The sequence below is a fragment of the Canis aureus genome, chromosome 7 (assembly GCF_053574225.1).
Source record: "Canis aureus isolate CA01 chromosome 7, VMU_Caureus_v.1.0, whole genome shotgun sequence".
Classification (NCBI taxonomy): Eukaryota; Metazoa; Chordata; class Mammalia; order Carnivora; family Canidae; genus Canis; species Canis aureus.
The window spans coordinates 48969322-48984526 of record NC_135617.1 but is presented as its reverse complement, the minus strand read 5'-3'; the positions used below and the strand labels follow the sequence as shown (position 1 = coordinate 48984526).

The window sequence follows — 15205 nt, the reverse complement described above, 5'->3', positions numbered from 1 at the left end:
GAGCAGAAAGAAAAAATCTAGATAATGGAACCAATGAATTAGCCTACTCTAGAGCATCTACTTCCGCACTTCCTATTATATGAAATAATAAATATTGTTTAAGCCCATTTATCGTGCTCTCTATTACTTGGAAGTGAAATTATTTTTTAAAATTCATCATAAATACTCATAAGTGTTTGAGTACAATTGCTTTCATTAAAAAACTATGCAATGAAATCAAGTATTTCAGATTTATACTAATATCAACACGCTACTTAGGAATTATTCAGCAATCTCTCCTCTGACTCAATAAGGCGGGAACCAGGAATGGTATTTGCAGTGTATTTGTATTTCTATACTATACAAATGATTCTAAAAGTTAAGATAAATAAATCATTCTAGAAGAACCTTGCCTTTTTCAATTATTCCCTCACTTGTTGATCTATGATCTATGATTCATGGAGTAGACAAAAATAAAATTTTAAAGCTCTCTATCTCTAGACTTTAAAGGTATATGGATTAATCATGGAGTGATAAAATGACATTTTTTTTTCATAGTGATTTTAGATGAATGAGGACATACACAATCTGACTCTTTGCTGTGGAAAAAAATGAAATATTGAATGGTTTGATTTCTCTGTCACTGAAAGGAAGCTTGGTGAATAATGCAAAAGTGGACAGGCAGGGCAGTGAACATTTTGTGGCTTGATGCACATTCCGGTTCATCATAGGTGGAAACTGGTCCTCACTCCACACTCTCTTCTTCTCCTTCCCATTAAAATTCATTTACACTTCCCTTGTTTCAGAATTATCTGCTTTCAGCTGCCAGGGAAAGTCTGTTTATATTTCTGGGGAGCAAAGCTTCAAGGTCATTTCCTACCATTAATTCCCTGTCAGCAAGTGTCACTTGGGTCATTTCCTGTTCCTATTCTCCATAGTGCTGAGGAAGAGATATTCTCATAGTCATATAGTTTTCAAATATGTATCAGTATACCATTCATTTCATTTAACCATGGACTATTTTGGTAGAAAAATGTCAACATGATTTCTCTAGTATGAATCCAGTATGCTCCTTGTTGAAACTGTTTGTAGAATGGGCAGCATGGTATTTTCTTATATCTTTGGAAACAATCTAGGAGTACAGATTGCTTAGAAGTCATTGCAAATATGTACTAGGTATGAATCCAGAATATGTACCTTTAGCTGAATATCGAAATACAGCTGCTCTGGTCATCTTTATTAACTAAAATCAATAGACCCTTGGTTCAACTGAAAACATTCAATTAAGTAAAAAAGTCTTTTTAATCATCAATGACTTTGTAAAGAAGGAATTATCAGTTAATAGAATAATTATTTTCACTTTCTGATTAGATATGCAAGATCACAAAGTAAAAATTTATTGAAATTTTTCAGTGAAGACAAATTACAGAATGCTTGGGGCACCTGGGTGGCTCAGTAAGTTGAGTGTCTTCCTTTGGCTCTGGTCATGATCCCGGAGTCTTGGGATCGAGCCCTGCGTCAGGTTCCCTGCTCAGTGGGAAGTCTGCTTTTTTCTCTCCCTCTGTCCCTCCCCACTGCTCTTTCTCTCACACAAATAAATAAATCATAAAAAAATTATGGAATGCTTTAAGTAGCTGATCTTATTGAACATATTTTACAAAGGGAAAAATCTTTTAAAACTTCTGAGTTGATATTAATCAGATGTTAAAAAATAATTCTTCTACAAGTGCTCAGAATATCTCAAAATGTATGAGTGGCCTGCTGAACAGGAAATTATCAGTCAGTGTGTTTTGTTTTCATCCAAAGTTGATTTTTTTTAAACACTAAATTGATTTTTTCCCACAGACTACCTGTGTCAAGACTCAGATGAGGAAAATGACAAAATATCAAGGAAAAATATAAAAGGCTATTTAAGTAAATGGAGAGAAATGTTACACTCTCGAACGGGAACATTTTCCAAAGGTAATTTGACAAAATAATTCTAAGATTTATCAAAAAAAAAAAAAGTAAAAAACTAAACTGGCACAAATAGCTAAGCAAATTCTGAAGCAATAGTGAAAAAGAAGGAAGTCTTGCCCTCGCATCTGAAGTTATATGATGAAGTTACAATAGTTGAATCACTATGGTAATGGTATGAGGAGAGACAAATGAATTTAAAACAGAAAAGACAATTCAACAAATGCAAACACCATCAAAAATCATCCTGCAAAAAAAAAAAAAAGAAAGAAACAAAAAAACAAAACAAAAGAAACCATCCTGCACATCACACAGCAAAAGAAATTCCAGTCATAAGAGGGAGTTAAATGAAAAATTTCATCCATGAAAGAACTGGAAGGAAACATGGGTGAAAAGTATTTGATCTTGGGGCCCAGAGGCTTTTCGTATATAAATCTTTCCATTAAAAAAAAAAATCCAGAACAAAGTAAGAAGGCAAACAACTGAAAGCTTTTTGCAATGTTTAATAAAAGGAGTTACAGGGGGTATTCCAAGATCCCCACTGGATGTCTGAATCCATGGATAGTACTAAAACGTTTACATCCTACACCTTTTCCTATACATCCATACCTGTGATAACGTTTAATTATAAATTGGAAAGAGATTAACAACAATAACTGATAATAAAAAAGAAGTATAACAATATAGTGCAATAAGAGTTATGTGAACGGGGTCTCTCTCAAAATATTTTACAGTGTGGCACTCACTTACCCCTCTGGTGATGATGTAAGAGAATAACACGCCCCCGTGGAGTGAATCACATGGGCCTTGGGATGTGGCAGGTAGTTGGAACCATGGAAAGTGAAGCTTCAGAGAAGAGGGGCAGGAAAGCCCTCAAATATATATGCTTATGTGTAAATAGATGCATAGAAAATGACTTGAAGGCTCACAGGATTTTACCCGTAAGTTAAGGGGTCCTAGGTTATTTTAAATTTCTCTTTCTGCTTTTCTGTATTTGTCTTTTACTTTTTACTTAAAAAAAAAAAGATTTTATTTATTTATTCATGAGAGACACAGAGAGAGGCAGAGACACAGGCAGAGGGAGAAGCAGGCTCCTCACAGGGAGCCCGACGCAGGACTCGATCCCAAGACCCCGCGATCAGGACCTGAGCCAAGGCAGACACTCAACCACTGAGCCACTCAGGCGTCCCTGTCTTTTACTTTATTAATTGAAAGCCCGAAACCACAAATGCCTCCCATTTCCCCCGTGGAGTCTGATTTCACTCTCAGGAGCGGCCACTTGAGGATACTTCTGCTCAGAACTGCCTGATTGAGACCCAGATCTGGAAAAAAAAAAAAAAAAAAAGAAAATGTCTCGTTCCCAGCCTCCCTTACAGGGTTCCAGTTCCCCTGGCTTTAGGGCCCTCCCTGAGCACATACTAGGTCCCTCCCTGAGCACATACAGTGAGAACTAATCAGAGCCTTGGGGTAAGATGTGAGATTTGTCAAATCTATGAAAACTAAGCGGTAAGATTTGACACAGCAGCTAAATATAGGGAGTGCTAACATCCAGTTTAAAATAGCTTTGGTCCCTAGGACGAGGGCACTGCACATGATTAACACAGGACTTTACCCGATGGCTGATGTTATTCCTACATTTTTCAGATGCTTTTACTTGGACCTTTTCAAAATAACCCGTAGATTTGGGCTTTATGTGCTTATATGGCAAGGTCGCTCCCTGTGATACCGTCACAAGGCTCAAGCATAAAATCAAGTTAAGAGTTCTTGCCAAAACATGAATCAGTTCAGCAGAATATTCTGAGCTCTGTCTTCTTTTTTTCCATTCTCTAATATTTCTTCACATCGTAGCCCAAACAATCGCTCATAATTAAACTGAGTGAAGGAGCAGCCCTGGCAGGAAATGTACTTGGCGAGGATCCCACAGCTCCTCATTGTCTTCCACACAGAACAATTACATCAGTTCCTTCCATTTCCAGAGGAAGAATGGATTTTGCAGAGCAATAGATGAAAATAAGAGGAAGGAGGTGGCTTATTTACATATTCCAAATCAGGTTAATGTATAATTTTTTTATGGGAAAAGGAAATGCCTGAAATAATTAAATAGTAATTTTTTAAAAACCTGCTTTCACTTCCTTCGGCATCTCTACGGCCTGCTGACCACAACCTCTGCTCACCAGTTACTCATGTCTGCCGAAAACCCCCAGGTTCAAAGGGAAATCCAGCCAACAAGTATGATATATTCCAGGGTCTGGAAACTTCAAGAGAAGTTAAATGCCAACTGTGTTTGAAAAGTTAAAAATGTCTCACCATCGAGTTCTTCAGCATCTGCTATTTACTCAATAGATTCACTGTAAATCCTAATGCAGAAGGGGATTTAGAGTCCAAATGTGCACTCCAAGATGGTGTAACGTGAGGGATGTCTTAAGAGTTGTTTGGCATCAGCTCAGGTGGATGACAAGGCATTGTGGTCAACCTGCTGCCTCCTGGGGATGAATGCCTTCTCTGCTCACAGGCACATCAGGGGCCAGGTGCTCCATCCATTTAGGGAACTACGGGGTGAAGAGATCAGCTTTGACTTAGACCTACCTACCCACCCTGATCATTCTTTCCTCTCCTACTTTTCTGCTCCTCACCCCCATCCCCACCCCTGGCAGCCTGGAATCCTTCATGGTTCACTAGGAAAGGACAGATGGGTTGAGGGGCCAGTTCTCACAAAACCCAGAAGTGCTGGAGACACACAAAATCTACAGTTCAGCCTCCCAGTAAGGTCAGCTGAGAGAACCACACTCTCCAAAGGAATGTCCCAGCCATTTAAAAGCAATGAGCACCTTTTTGGATGCCAAGAAGACATCAAATTTCCCTTTTTTCCATTTCTTAGTTCCTGACCTCTCACTTATTTCTGCTGGGTGAAGGCCCAGAAGGTTTCAGCCCCCTGCACAATCAGAGAAGGAGAGATAGCAGGCAGGCAGGAAAGAGTGTCCGGCACCCATCCCTAAGCCCCTGCTCTGTGAAGCTGAGGTGAGTCCCCTCATGGTCAGGTTGAGGCCACGAAATAGGAAAGCCAGAGAGTGAAGGGGGGTAAGGCTACAGGTGTTCTGTTCTGAGGACTGAAGGGAGAGCCCCAGACCATTCATTCCCCTGCAGGATAAATCCTACATAGAAAACAAATTCCATGGGGCCCCAGAATTGCCAGTTTCTGGAAGGGAAAGATTCAACCCTTGATCATGTGCTTACACATAGATCCCTGTACAAAGCCACAAATCATAGAGAGCTTCAAAGTAGACACCTGGACCCTACTATTGGACACTGGCTCTTACAGTCTCTCCAGCTGCAGACAATTTTTTTTTTAGTATAGAAGACTGACGTAAAATTAGAAAAAAGCTGGGGAATTAGAAAAAAAAAGATCTTATTTGTTTGAGAAAGAGAGAGAGTGTGAGTGGAGGGAGGGGCTGAGGGAGAAGCAGACTCCCCACTGAGCAGGTACCCCCCCCTCCCCCCACCACCACCACCGACAGACAAAGGGCTTGATCCCAGGACCCTGAGATCATGGCAGGCACTTAACGGACTGAGCCACCCATGTGCCCCTAAGCTTGGGAATTTTATCTGAGGTTGCATATAGACAGAAGAAGGCCATCTATAAGGTTGGCTGGCAGGCATGGTGGTTCTGCCTGTCCTCACCCCAGTTTGTCCATGTGCCAATGCGCCAAGAGTATTCAGAGAGTACTGGCAGAGGAAAGTCAGTAAGAAAAAAAAAGCCCCAATAAAGAAACAAGAATATGGTTTCAACATTAATAATGAAAGCAGCACCATAAAAGGCAGAAGTCTCTTGTTTACAAGTGACAGATGCTCAACTAAAAGGGAGTTTGCAACCTGAGCCAAAAAGGAGAATTTATCAGCTTACATAAATACACCAGCGTCGCTTTTTTTTTTTTTTTTTTCCCTTTTAAAGGCTCAGGCACATCTACATTCAGAGGCCTCAATATTCATCTGGGTTTTGTCTGTTTCTTCATTTCTTGGCTCTTCTTCCTTCTCCACCTTGGCTTACTCCTGCAGACCTGTTCTCCCATGACTAGCAAAGGTGGTTATTGTAATGGTGTTGGTCATTCTTCTGTTCCACAGCATCTGGAACGCTTCTCCCTGCTTAGGGAACTTCCCACCTCATAAATCTTGGTGGGGCACGTGCTCTCCCACTGCGGAAGCTACAAATGTCAAATGCTTGTCTTCCCAAACTGCTTTGCAGCTGGAGTTCAGGCGTGTAACCCAGACGACAACAATCAAACACAGCTATCTTAAATTTGGAACTAGACACAGATAAAGCAAAGAAAGAGCAAAGGGAAAAAAGAAAAGGGAAAGAGAGCAAAAACTATAAGGCCTCCCTGACAATCTCGTGTTCCTGGGACAGTGGTGGCCACACTGTGGTGGTTTCCAGGGTCCTGTCCTGACAGTGTCAGCTCCAGAGCCTGGAGGGTATTGCATTCAGCTGTGATGGCAAAGCCATCCTCACTGGACTCATCCTGAGGCATGGTTTAGGGCCCTGTTTGCGGTTGTTGAACATAGTACCTGATTCTCTAGCCATCCCAAGGATTCCTTCTGCTACCCAGGACCTATATTTATTTAAATCAGCCAGAATTGGTTTGTATTGCTTGCATATAAGAAATGGACTCCAAACAGCTGCCCCAAATTCTCACCGCCTCAGTTTAACAACTTCAGTTGAAAAGGATCTTCTCTTTGTGTGTATATCAATCCAGGCAGGGATTCCTATCAATCTTATGCGAAGCACATACCCACCTCTACCTCAATCATGTTGCTAGAGAAATGGGATTCTATGACTGGCCAAACCTGTGTCAAATGTCCATTTCTGTGGCCAAGGACTATATGGCCACATATTGAAAGACAATCTCACAAGGATCTTACAGAATGGAAAAGGTGACATTCTCCAAAAAAAGGTAGATGTCCATGATAAACACTTTCCTATTATGTAGAATTTTCTCTTTTTGTTCATCAGTCTTTTAAAACTCACAAATACAGGGGGGCATTTGAGTGGCTCAGTAGGTTAACCGGCAAACTTCGGTTTTGGCCCAGGTCACGATCTCAGGGTTGTGAGATGGAGCCCCACATCGGGCTCCATGCTGAGTGTGAAGCCTGCTTAAGATTCTTTCTCTCCCTCTGCTCTTCTCTCCATCTCTAAAACAAACAAACTCGAAAATTCCAAACTACAAAGAATTAAGAGAGCAATTCTGAGAATTACCTCCTCAGAAGAATAAAGTGGACTATCTTAAAGTAAAAAAGCCAAAGAATAAAATAAGTAGGAAGGATCTTGTGGTGGATTTTCTCAAGATATACTATGTTTTCTTCTCTCCAAACCTTAGAAAATTCTTAGAAAAGATTTTCAGTAACATCTAAACAATATTAGGAAATTACTTCTCCTAAACAAAATTCCCATCCCACCCTCTTTGAATTATCCACCCCATTTCTGATCACCTGGAACATGGTGAGATTCTTCAGTCTATGGGAAGATGATTTTCCTGGTGGCAGTTTGCCAGGAAACCAGTCTTTGGTGAGGGAAAAAAAAAAAAAAAAAAACAGTTTCAATCATTACATAGTGTCACTGCACCCCAGAGAGCAGGAACCCCACCACATGCTGAGTAGAGTATTACATATTGCCAAAACTCTTGGGAAGTAGGGCTCAGCCGGAGGCAGAATGCCAGTGTAGAAGAAAAGTGAGAAAAAAGTAGTGCCAGAAGGAACAGGATAGAAAGAATGTTAGGGAATGAAAGGGAGAACATGTATGAAATTGCATCAAGGTCAGCAAAACCCTAGTATAAATAGTAACAGCTGTATGCTGAGTCCTTGCAGAAAGAGTCTGTGTGGGATATTTTCCATTTGGCTTTCCAGATCCACTCGCCATGCTTCTCCTCTTTGCTCACTGACTGAGAAGGCTGAGCTGTGTGTAGTGTATCTATGGCTCTCTGTCTGCTTGCTTCCTGTTGGGTTCAGCCAGTAGGAGGCACCAGCAGAAGATAGAGAAGTAGGAAGAAAGTGAGGTCTGAAATTTTACTTTCCTGTTTCTCTCCCTGCAGGACCACAGCCTGCATCAAGCAGTCTTCTCTATATGGCCACTCACCCCTACCCCAGGCCCTCTCAGGTATCCAGATGGGAAGTACTCTCTTCTGTTCTACCCCAGTGCACTGTTCCATCCCTTGTATCCCTTGTTGGTTTCCCTAAACCAACCCCCACATTGTAAATGGTCCCTTTACACAGTGGTTTTCACACCTCTTAGTCACATCTGATGAGTATGCCATCGGTTTCCTGATGAGACTATGCCCAATGCAAAATCGAAACATTCTTTGAAAGACCACAGCAGTCTGGGGTAGGTGGTAGGGAGAGAAGATAGGTAAATTCAAAGGCAGGAAGAGTACAAGAAGAATGAGGGTAGTATTGTGTTGCTTTTAGTTCAAACATGTTCCTACACTGCACCCAAGTGAAGGTGTCAAATATGTGAATAAGGGTGGAGGATTCATTTTTGGAGACCTAGGTTTAAGAATTATTCACATGTAGGTGGTTAATAAAGTTATGAAAGTGCATGAAGTGGTTCAGAAAACAACAGGGTAAGAGATGATTGTCACTTTAAAAAATTAATGGAAGTCCCGAAGAGCTAAATTTCAAATGGAGAAGTAGAAAACCCTACCTTTCCTTTATCAACTTTTATAACTGAAATCCCTGTAAATATTATGTACTGTTTCTTTGAACCAAGGAAATGCTTTGTCAGACTTCTGTTCCACTTACATATGTGTCAGCATATATTTCTACACAGATGGCATCATTGCTGACAACAAAGTAGCAAAATGGCCCACAGATAAAAGTGACCTCTGGAGGAAAAGTCTACATTCTTGACTAGAAGCAATTTCCTTTGGAAAAGAAATCATTAAGAACTCAAAACTTTGGGGCACCTGAGTGATTCAGGGCTTGAGCATCTGTCTGCCTTTGGCTCAGGTCATGATCCCGGGATCCTGGGATCGAGTCCTGCATCAGGCTCCCACAGGGAGCCTGCTTCTCCCTCTGCCTGTGTCTCAGGCCTCTCCCTGTGTGTCTCTCATGGATAAATAAATAAAATCCTTAAAAAAAACCCTAAAAACTTTAAAAAACTCTAAATAAGTCCACTTACATATACATGTCCTTTATAAACTTTCTATCATATATTGGTTTTTTTTGTAATGTATAAAGAAACGCTATATCCATGTAGCATATAAATGACAAAACAATGAAATTTAGGTCAAGGACATGAAACAATTAGCAGGTGGCACTAAGAACAAATTTGTTGCAAAAACATCAAAATACGGTTTGGAAAACATGAATGGAGGAACAAAATATGATCTATCCACACAACAAAGTAGTTCACTGCAATAAAAAGAAACCAACTACTGATACACTCAAAAACATTATGAATCAAAACATTATGCTGAGTGAAAGTAACCAGAAACAAAAGAGCTCATAGTGTATGATGCTATTTATATAAAATTCTAGAAATGGCAAACTAATCTGTAGTGACAAAACAAAGATTTCATTGGTTGCTGGAGTCAGGAATCAGATGAAGGAATAGACAAAAAGGGAAACTTTGGGTACGATGCAATTATTCTGCATCTGCATTGTAGTAGTGGATTCATGAGTGTATATATTTGTCAAAATTCATTGAATTGGGTGCTTTAAGAGGACATTACTTACTGTACAAAACTTATACCTCCACAAAGATGATTAAGGGGAAAAAATGATGAGAAATGCTATGGACAGCTGATGCATTCCCCAGCACTTAAGTGTTTAATGGAGAAGAGGGAGAACAGTGGTCGGACACACCGTTCCAGTCAGGAAGGGGGAATAAGCCAGCAGAGTGATGTCACTCAAGTATGGGAGTAGTGCTTTTAAGAGAAAATTGCTGATGGGTTATCAGTGAGATTCTAAGACCTGCAGGATGATGACTGAAACACATATCCTTTGGCTGCAACATTTGAGGAGTCTGTTATCAGCTTTGTCAGAGCGATTTCCAGAGTGGGACTGTGGACACCAGCTGCCTGGGAATCCACCGTGAAGAGGAAAAAGAGGACATGGTGGCAGAGCATAGAGACTTGTGTTCAGGGACCTTGGATGAGAAAAGAAAGTAGAGTAAGATATGACAGTAACCAGAGAGGAAAAAGGGTGAGGGAGAATTTTTTTTTTTAATGAGAGAAACATGAGAATCTTTATCTGTAGTGGGAAATAAATCAGGAAAGAGGGAGGGTTTCACCCGACAAGGCGCCAAGGAGAGGCAGCTGAACTTGAATACGAGGGCCTTCATCTCTCATGTAGAACTGATAGGATGAGGGGATGTGTAGATAAATCCCTTAGAGAGGGAGAACAAGTTGAGACATTTTATGCTTTATGGCCTCAGTTTTCCCAATAAGTTAAAAGGCATAGAAATTTGATGTGAGACACTGAAAGAAGGTAGGGGTCTTAGGAGATTTTGCATTGTCAGAGACACAAAATGAAGGGGTCCACAGAAATGCTCTGAGGCCAGAGAGGGGATGATGTATCACCTAAATTTTTTATAATTAAAGACCTGTGGGAGGAGTGTGTGATGTCCACCAGCAGGAAGAAAATTAAATATAGATAAGATATAGATGAAGTTAGATAATATATAGATAAGTAGGCTAAGGCAAGATAATGTGTACTCATCAGTCTCCTACCTTCTCCCCACCTACTTTCCTCCCTAGAAATTTATATTCATTAAAAAACTATTAACTTTAGGGGAAGAGGGGATGGAGGCAAAAGTACTCCAGTATCCTCAAGTACCCAGATGTGATCAAATAACATTATATACGATGATCTTGGCTAAAATAAAATAAACTGGAAGTTAGAAGAAAGCTAAACTTTGAATGCCATTTGGATGGTAGAAACACACACACACACAGTGGTAAATGTACTATATACCTTTTTAATTCAATTTATCTCACTGAGCTGTCTCATTCCTTTTTTTTTTTTTTTTTTTTTAATTTTATTTATTTATGATAGTCACATAGAGAGAGAGAGAGAGAGAAGCAGAGACATAGGCAGAGGGAGAAGCAGGCTCCATGCACCGGGAGCCTGACGTGGGATTCGATCCGGGGTTTCCAGGATCGCGCCCTGGGCCAAAGGCAGGCGCCAAACCACTGCGCCACCCAGGGATCCCCCTTTTTTTTTTTTAAGATTTTATTCATTTATTCTCAAGACACACACACACACAGAGGCAGAGACACAGGCAGAGGGAGAAGCAGGCTCCCTGGGGGAGCCCAATGTGGGACTCATTCCCAGGACCTCAGGATCATCCTGAGCCAAAGGCAGACGCTCAACCACTGAGCCACCCAGGTGTCCTAAGCTCATTCTTTTGTAAAGTTGTATAATATTTCATGGTCTTCATGTATCATTATTTCTTTAACCAGAGAGTTATAATGGACACTAAGCTTCTTATCAAGACTCATGCATTTATAAACAATGCTGCAGTAAACAACATTGTACGAAGGTCATTTTGCATAGAGATGGATATATCTATAGAATGAATTTCTGGAAGTGGAGTTGTTAAGTGAAAGGGCATGTGACAGTATTTAATATCATTTCATGTTACATCCCCACAGGCAAAATAAGAGTGTCTATTTCCTCAGAACCTCACCAACACAGCACTTTAACAAAATTTTCTATCTTCACTAATCTGATAGGTTTTAAAATGACATTTCAATATAATTTTTAATTAATTTGCATTTCTCTTAATATAAGAGAGACTGAGCATCTTTGTACACATTCGGGAGTCATTTTTGTTTCCTGTTCTGAGATCTATGCCTTTGAGCATTCATTTTTCACCAGGGAAGTTGTCCTTTTCCTACTGATTTTAATAAACTCTTTTTACATATATACATTAGACTTCCATAATTCATGAATTCCATATTTGAAAATTCACCCATTTACTAAAATTTATTTGTAATCCCCAAATCAATACTCACAGCGCTTTCATGGTCATTCACAGGTAAGCAGAGAGGCAAAAATTTTGAGTCGTCGAACATGCGTGTTCCCAGCATAGGTCAAATAAGGTTGTGCTCTGCCGCCTTCTTTCAGCTCCTATTCTGTAAACAAGTGTCTTTTTCATGGTCTACTTCATGCCACATTTTTCACATTCTTGAGTTTTTATTGGTCATTTACTTTCTTTTTTTTTTAAGTTTTTAAAAATTTACTTAAGTGATCACTAGACCCATCATGGGGCTAAAACTCACAACCGGGAGATCACAACCTACTGAGCCAGCCAGGCACCCGTATTTGGCTACTTTAAACAACCCCCAGCTAAAGTGCTACATAGTATTCCTAAGAGCAAGAAGGCTGGAATGTGCTTTATTGAGAAAATTTGTGTTTGATAAGCTTTGTTCAGTCCTATTATGGTGCCGCTGGTTGTATTATGTAAGGTGTCTTTAAACAGAAACATGCATAAAATATCCTTATGAATGGATTGGTAGGAAAAATGTTGTGACCAAAGTTAAGAGGAAACTACTCCTGTATTTCCCCTAGAAGCAAGGGTTCTGTATATGCTAATGCAGTGTTCACAATGAATTTATAGAACATAACTAATGCAAATAATGACAACTGTTTGGGAAATTAACCTGTTTGTGATGCAAGTTGCAATTATGGTGCCCAGCCTGTACTTGTCTTTTCATTTTCATTTTTTATCAAGGATATATTATTTTTAAATTTTTTATGTAGTCGTATTTATGAAGTGATGTTTACTATACATCTCTGGTTATTGTGATTTAGTTAGAAAGGAGGGGAAAAAATGAATGGAATAAACACCTAAATCCAAGTGTTGACCTGCCATCTGGTCTGTGGAGCTCTGCTCAAGCAGAAACAAGCTATCTCTCCATCCACTCAAATAATGCCTACCTGATAGGAAAAGAGAGATCATGTCTGTTCCTTCAAAGAGAAGCAATTAGATTCCCAGGGGTGCTATTTCACGGTATCCTTGAAATATTTATTTGGGGATGGCATGAGCCCATGGCTTCAGTTACAAAGAAATGCATGAGAATGGTCACTTGCATTTCTACAAAACTTGCAGTAAGAATATTATTATACTCCTGGTGTCACATTAACCTTCACCCAACAGAAGCTGTAAAAGTTGCTTTGGGCAATTATAATAAAACTTTCCCTTTTAATCAATTTTGACTGAGATCATCTCCATAAGAATCGAGACCTACCTTTTAGCAAATTGAGGAATATTTGGTCGATTATCAGCTAAGAGAGTCCTCAAGTTGTATTTAAATGGAGCTGAAAGTGACAAACTGATTCCAAATTGGAAGCCACACTTCTAGCACCTCAGCTTGTCAAATCTCAGGTGATGGCTGATTTTCAGACTCTGATAGCAACACTCTTCCACAACGGCAACATGCAAAAGCTTCTTCTTGCCTACAGCCCTCTCTGCCAGTAATTTGGCTTCAGCCACAGATATGAATCTATGACCTACATGCATATTATTCCTGGTGACATGCATACAGAACTGCAAAAAGGAGACTAGCAAAGTCATCTGATTTGATAAATGGTCAAGTTTACCATCACTAGGGCAGTAAGCTGACCATACCGATCAGAGTTGGTGAGCTTTATCATGCATGACCTGCACAGTAGCACCATTAAATTTTTAATATGTTGGTGATTAATCCTGCATGTTTAATTTTAGTGCCCTGGAACTGTATTGGGAATGCTCAAGTCTTCTCTTCCAATTAACCATTCTTTATTCCAAAGTACACTTGTCTTTCATGCAAAACAAACAAAAAAACTGTATTGTCTCCACAGCCCCATAATTCTACAGAAAAATCAAGTGAATTTTGTTGTTTTCTCTTAAAGAAGACCACTTTATGAAGAAGCAGGCATCACCAGAAATGAAGCAGAAGAGTTTTCTCTCTGCTCCCCCACCCCCTCTCTCTCTTCCTGCAATAGAATGAACTGTCTACTTTTCCTTTCCACCTGACACAAAATCCACATATTGAGGCCCTAACCCCCAGTGTGACTATATTTAGACATAAGGCTTTCAGGAGGTAATTAAGGGTAAATAAGGTCATAAGGATGGGGTCCTAATCCAATAGGATTGGTGGCCTTATAAGAAGAGAAAAAGTTCTTTCACTTTGGCTCTCTCCACTTACACACGCTTCAAAAAGGCCACATATTCCACATGGAGATGGTGGCCATCCACAAGCCAGGAGAAGTCTCACCAGAACCTGACCATACTGGCACCCTGATCTTGGACTTCCTTCCTCCAGAACTATGAGAATATAAATGTCTGTTGTTTAAATCTGAGATATTTTGTTATGCCAGCCCAAGCTAAGACACTCCCTGTCTTTGACTTGAGGCCTGCTGCTTCCATGTTGGTTCTGAACAGCCTGTGTACAGCTACACATTTCCCCACATTGTCCTCCACCCCCACCTAATGGCACCCACGTTCCTAACCTTTCCAGCATTTTCCTCCTGCTCCCAGTTAAAACCTTGCCTCTGACTTCTGTTCCCTTGGAACCCTGTCTTTGTAAGTAACTGGATGATCCAATAAACTATTGCATGCTATGGTGTCAATGTCCGATAATGATTTGATGTCACATTCATTTCTCCCTTAGGTTCCTAGAGGCAGAGCATGTTTGCTGAAACCTGTCCACATCTCCCTCACAGATTTTGATAAGGGTAGAACAAACTTGACAATCCTGAGCTTAACCTGGATCTGAACAGAAGAAGGAGGCCAAAAAAGCACCCTCCCCAATGGTTAACATTGAAGGCAATCTGCCTCCTTAATAATCTCAGCCGGTACTCTCCAGAAACAGCCTCAGTCTTTGGCTTCCTTATTACAGAATCTTTCCAACATAACCCTGTTGCTCCACCCATAACTTTGACAATAAGAATTTTTTAAAAGCTAAAATGTGATCATTACAGCCACTGAAGCAGTTTGCCAGAAGAGGTTTTAGAGTGTAAGGGAATCTTTTAGACTACTTCCCTGTAGCTTGGCACTTTATTCCATTTATCCAGTTTCAAATGAGTATGAATGTAAGAAATACCCACTTTAAAATATTTTTCCTTTTATTAAACTAAATACAACACCTAGCTCCTTCCCTGCTAATCTGTGTGGCATCCATCTCTCCAAAGCTCCTTCTCAGCTGCACTCACACCAGAATCCAAAAGGCTAAGTAGTGCTTGGAGATAGGAGGAAAGTTCCCTAATTGTCAGCTTCCCCCGGGGGTGCCTGGATGTC

The 15205-nt window shown here is 40.2% G+C and overlaps 1 long non-coding RNA gene across 1 annotated transcript; it reads right to left on the bottom strand.

Annotated features, from left to right (window-relative positions):
• Nucleotides 1-1400: 1400 nt before the first annotated feature.
• Nucleotides 1401-12208, bottom strand: LOC144316848 (uncharacterized). Its single transcript, XR_013382683.1, has 4 exons — nucleotides 11940-12208; nucleotides 7417-7487; nucleotides 4243-4484; nucleotides 1401-3257 (listed from the first exon to the last, which is right to left on the bottom strand). It is a non-coding gene; the product is annotated as an uncharacterized LOC144316848 (long non-coding RNA).
• Nucleotides 12209-15205: the final 2997 nt, after the last annotated feature.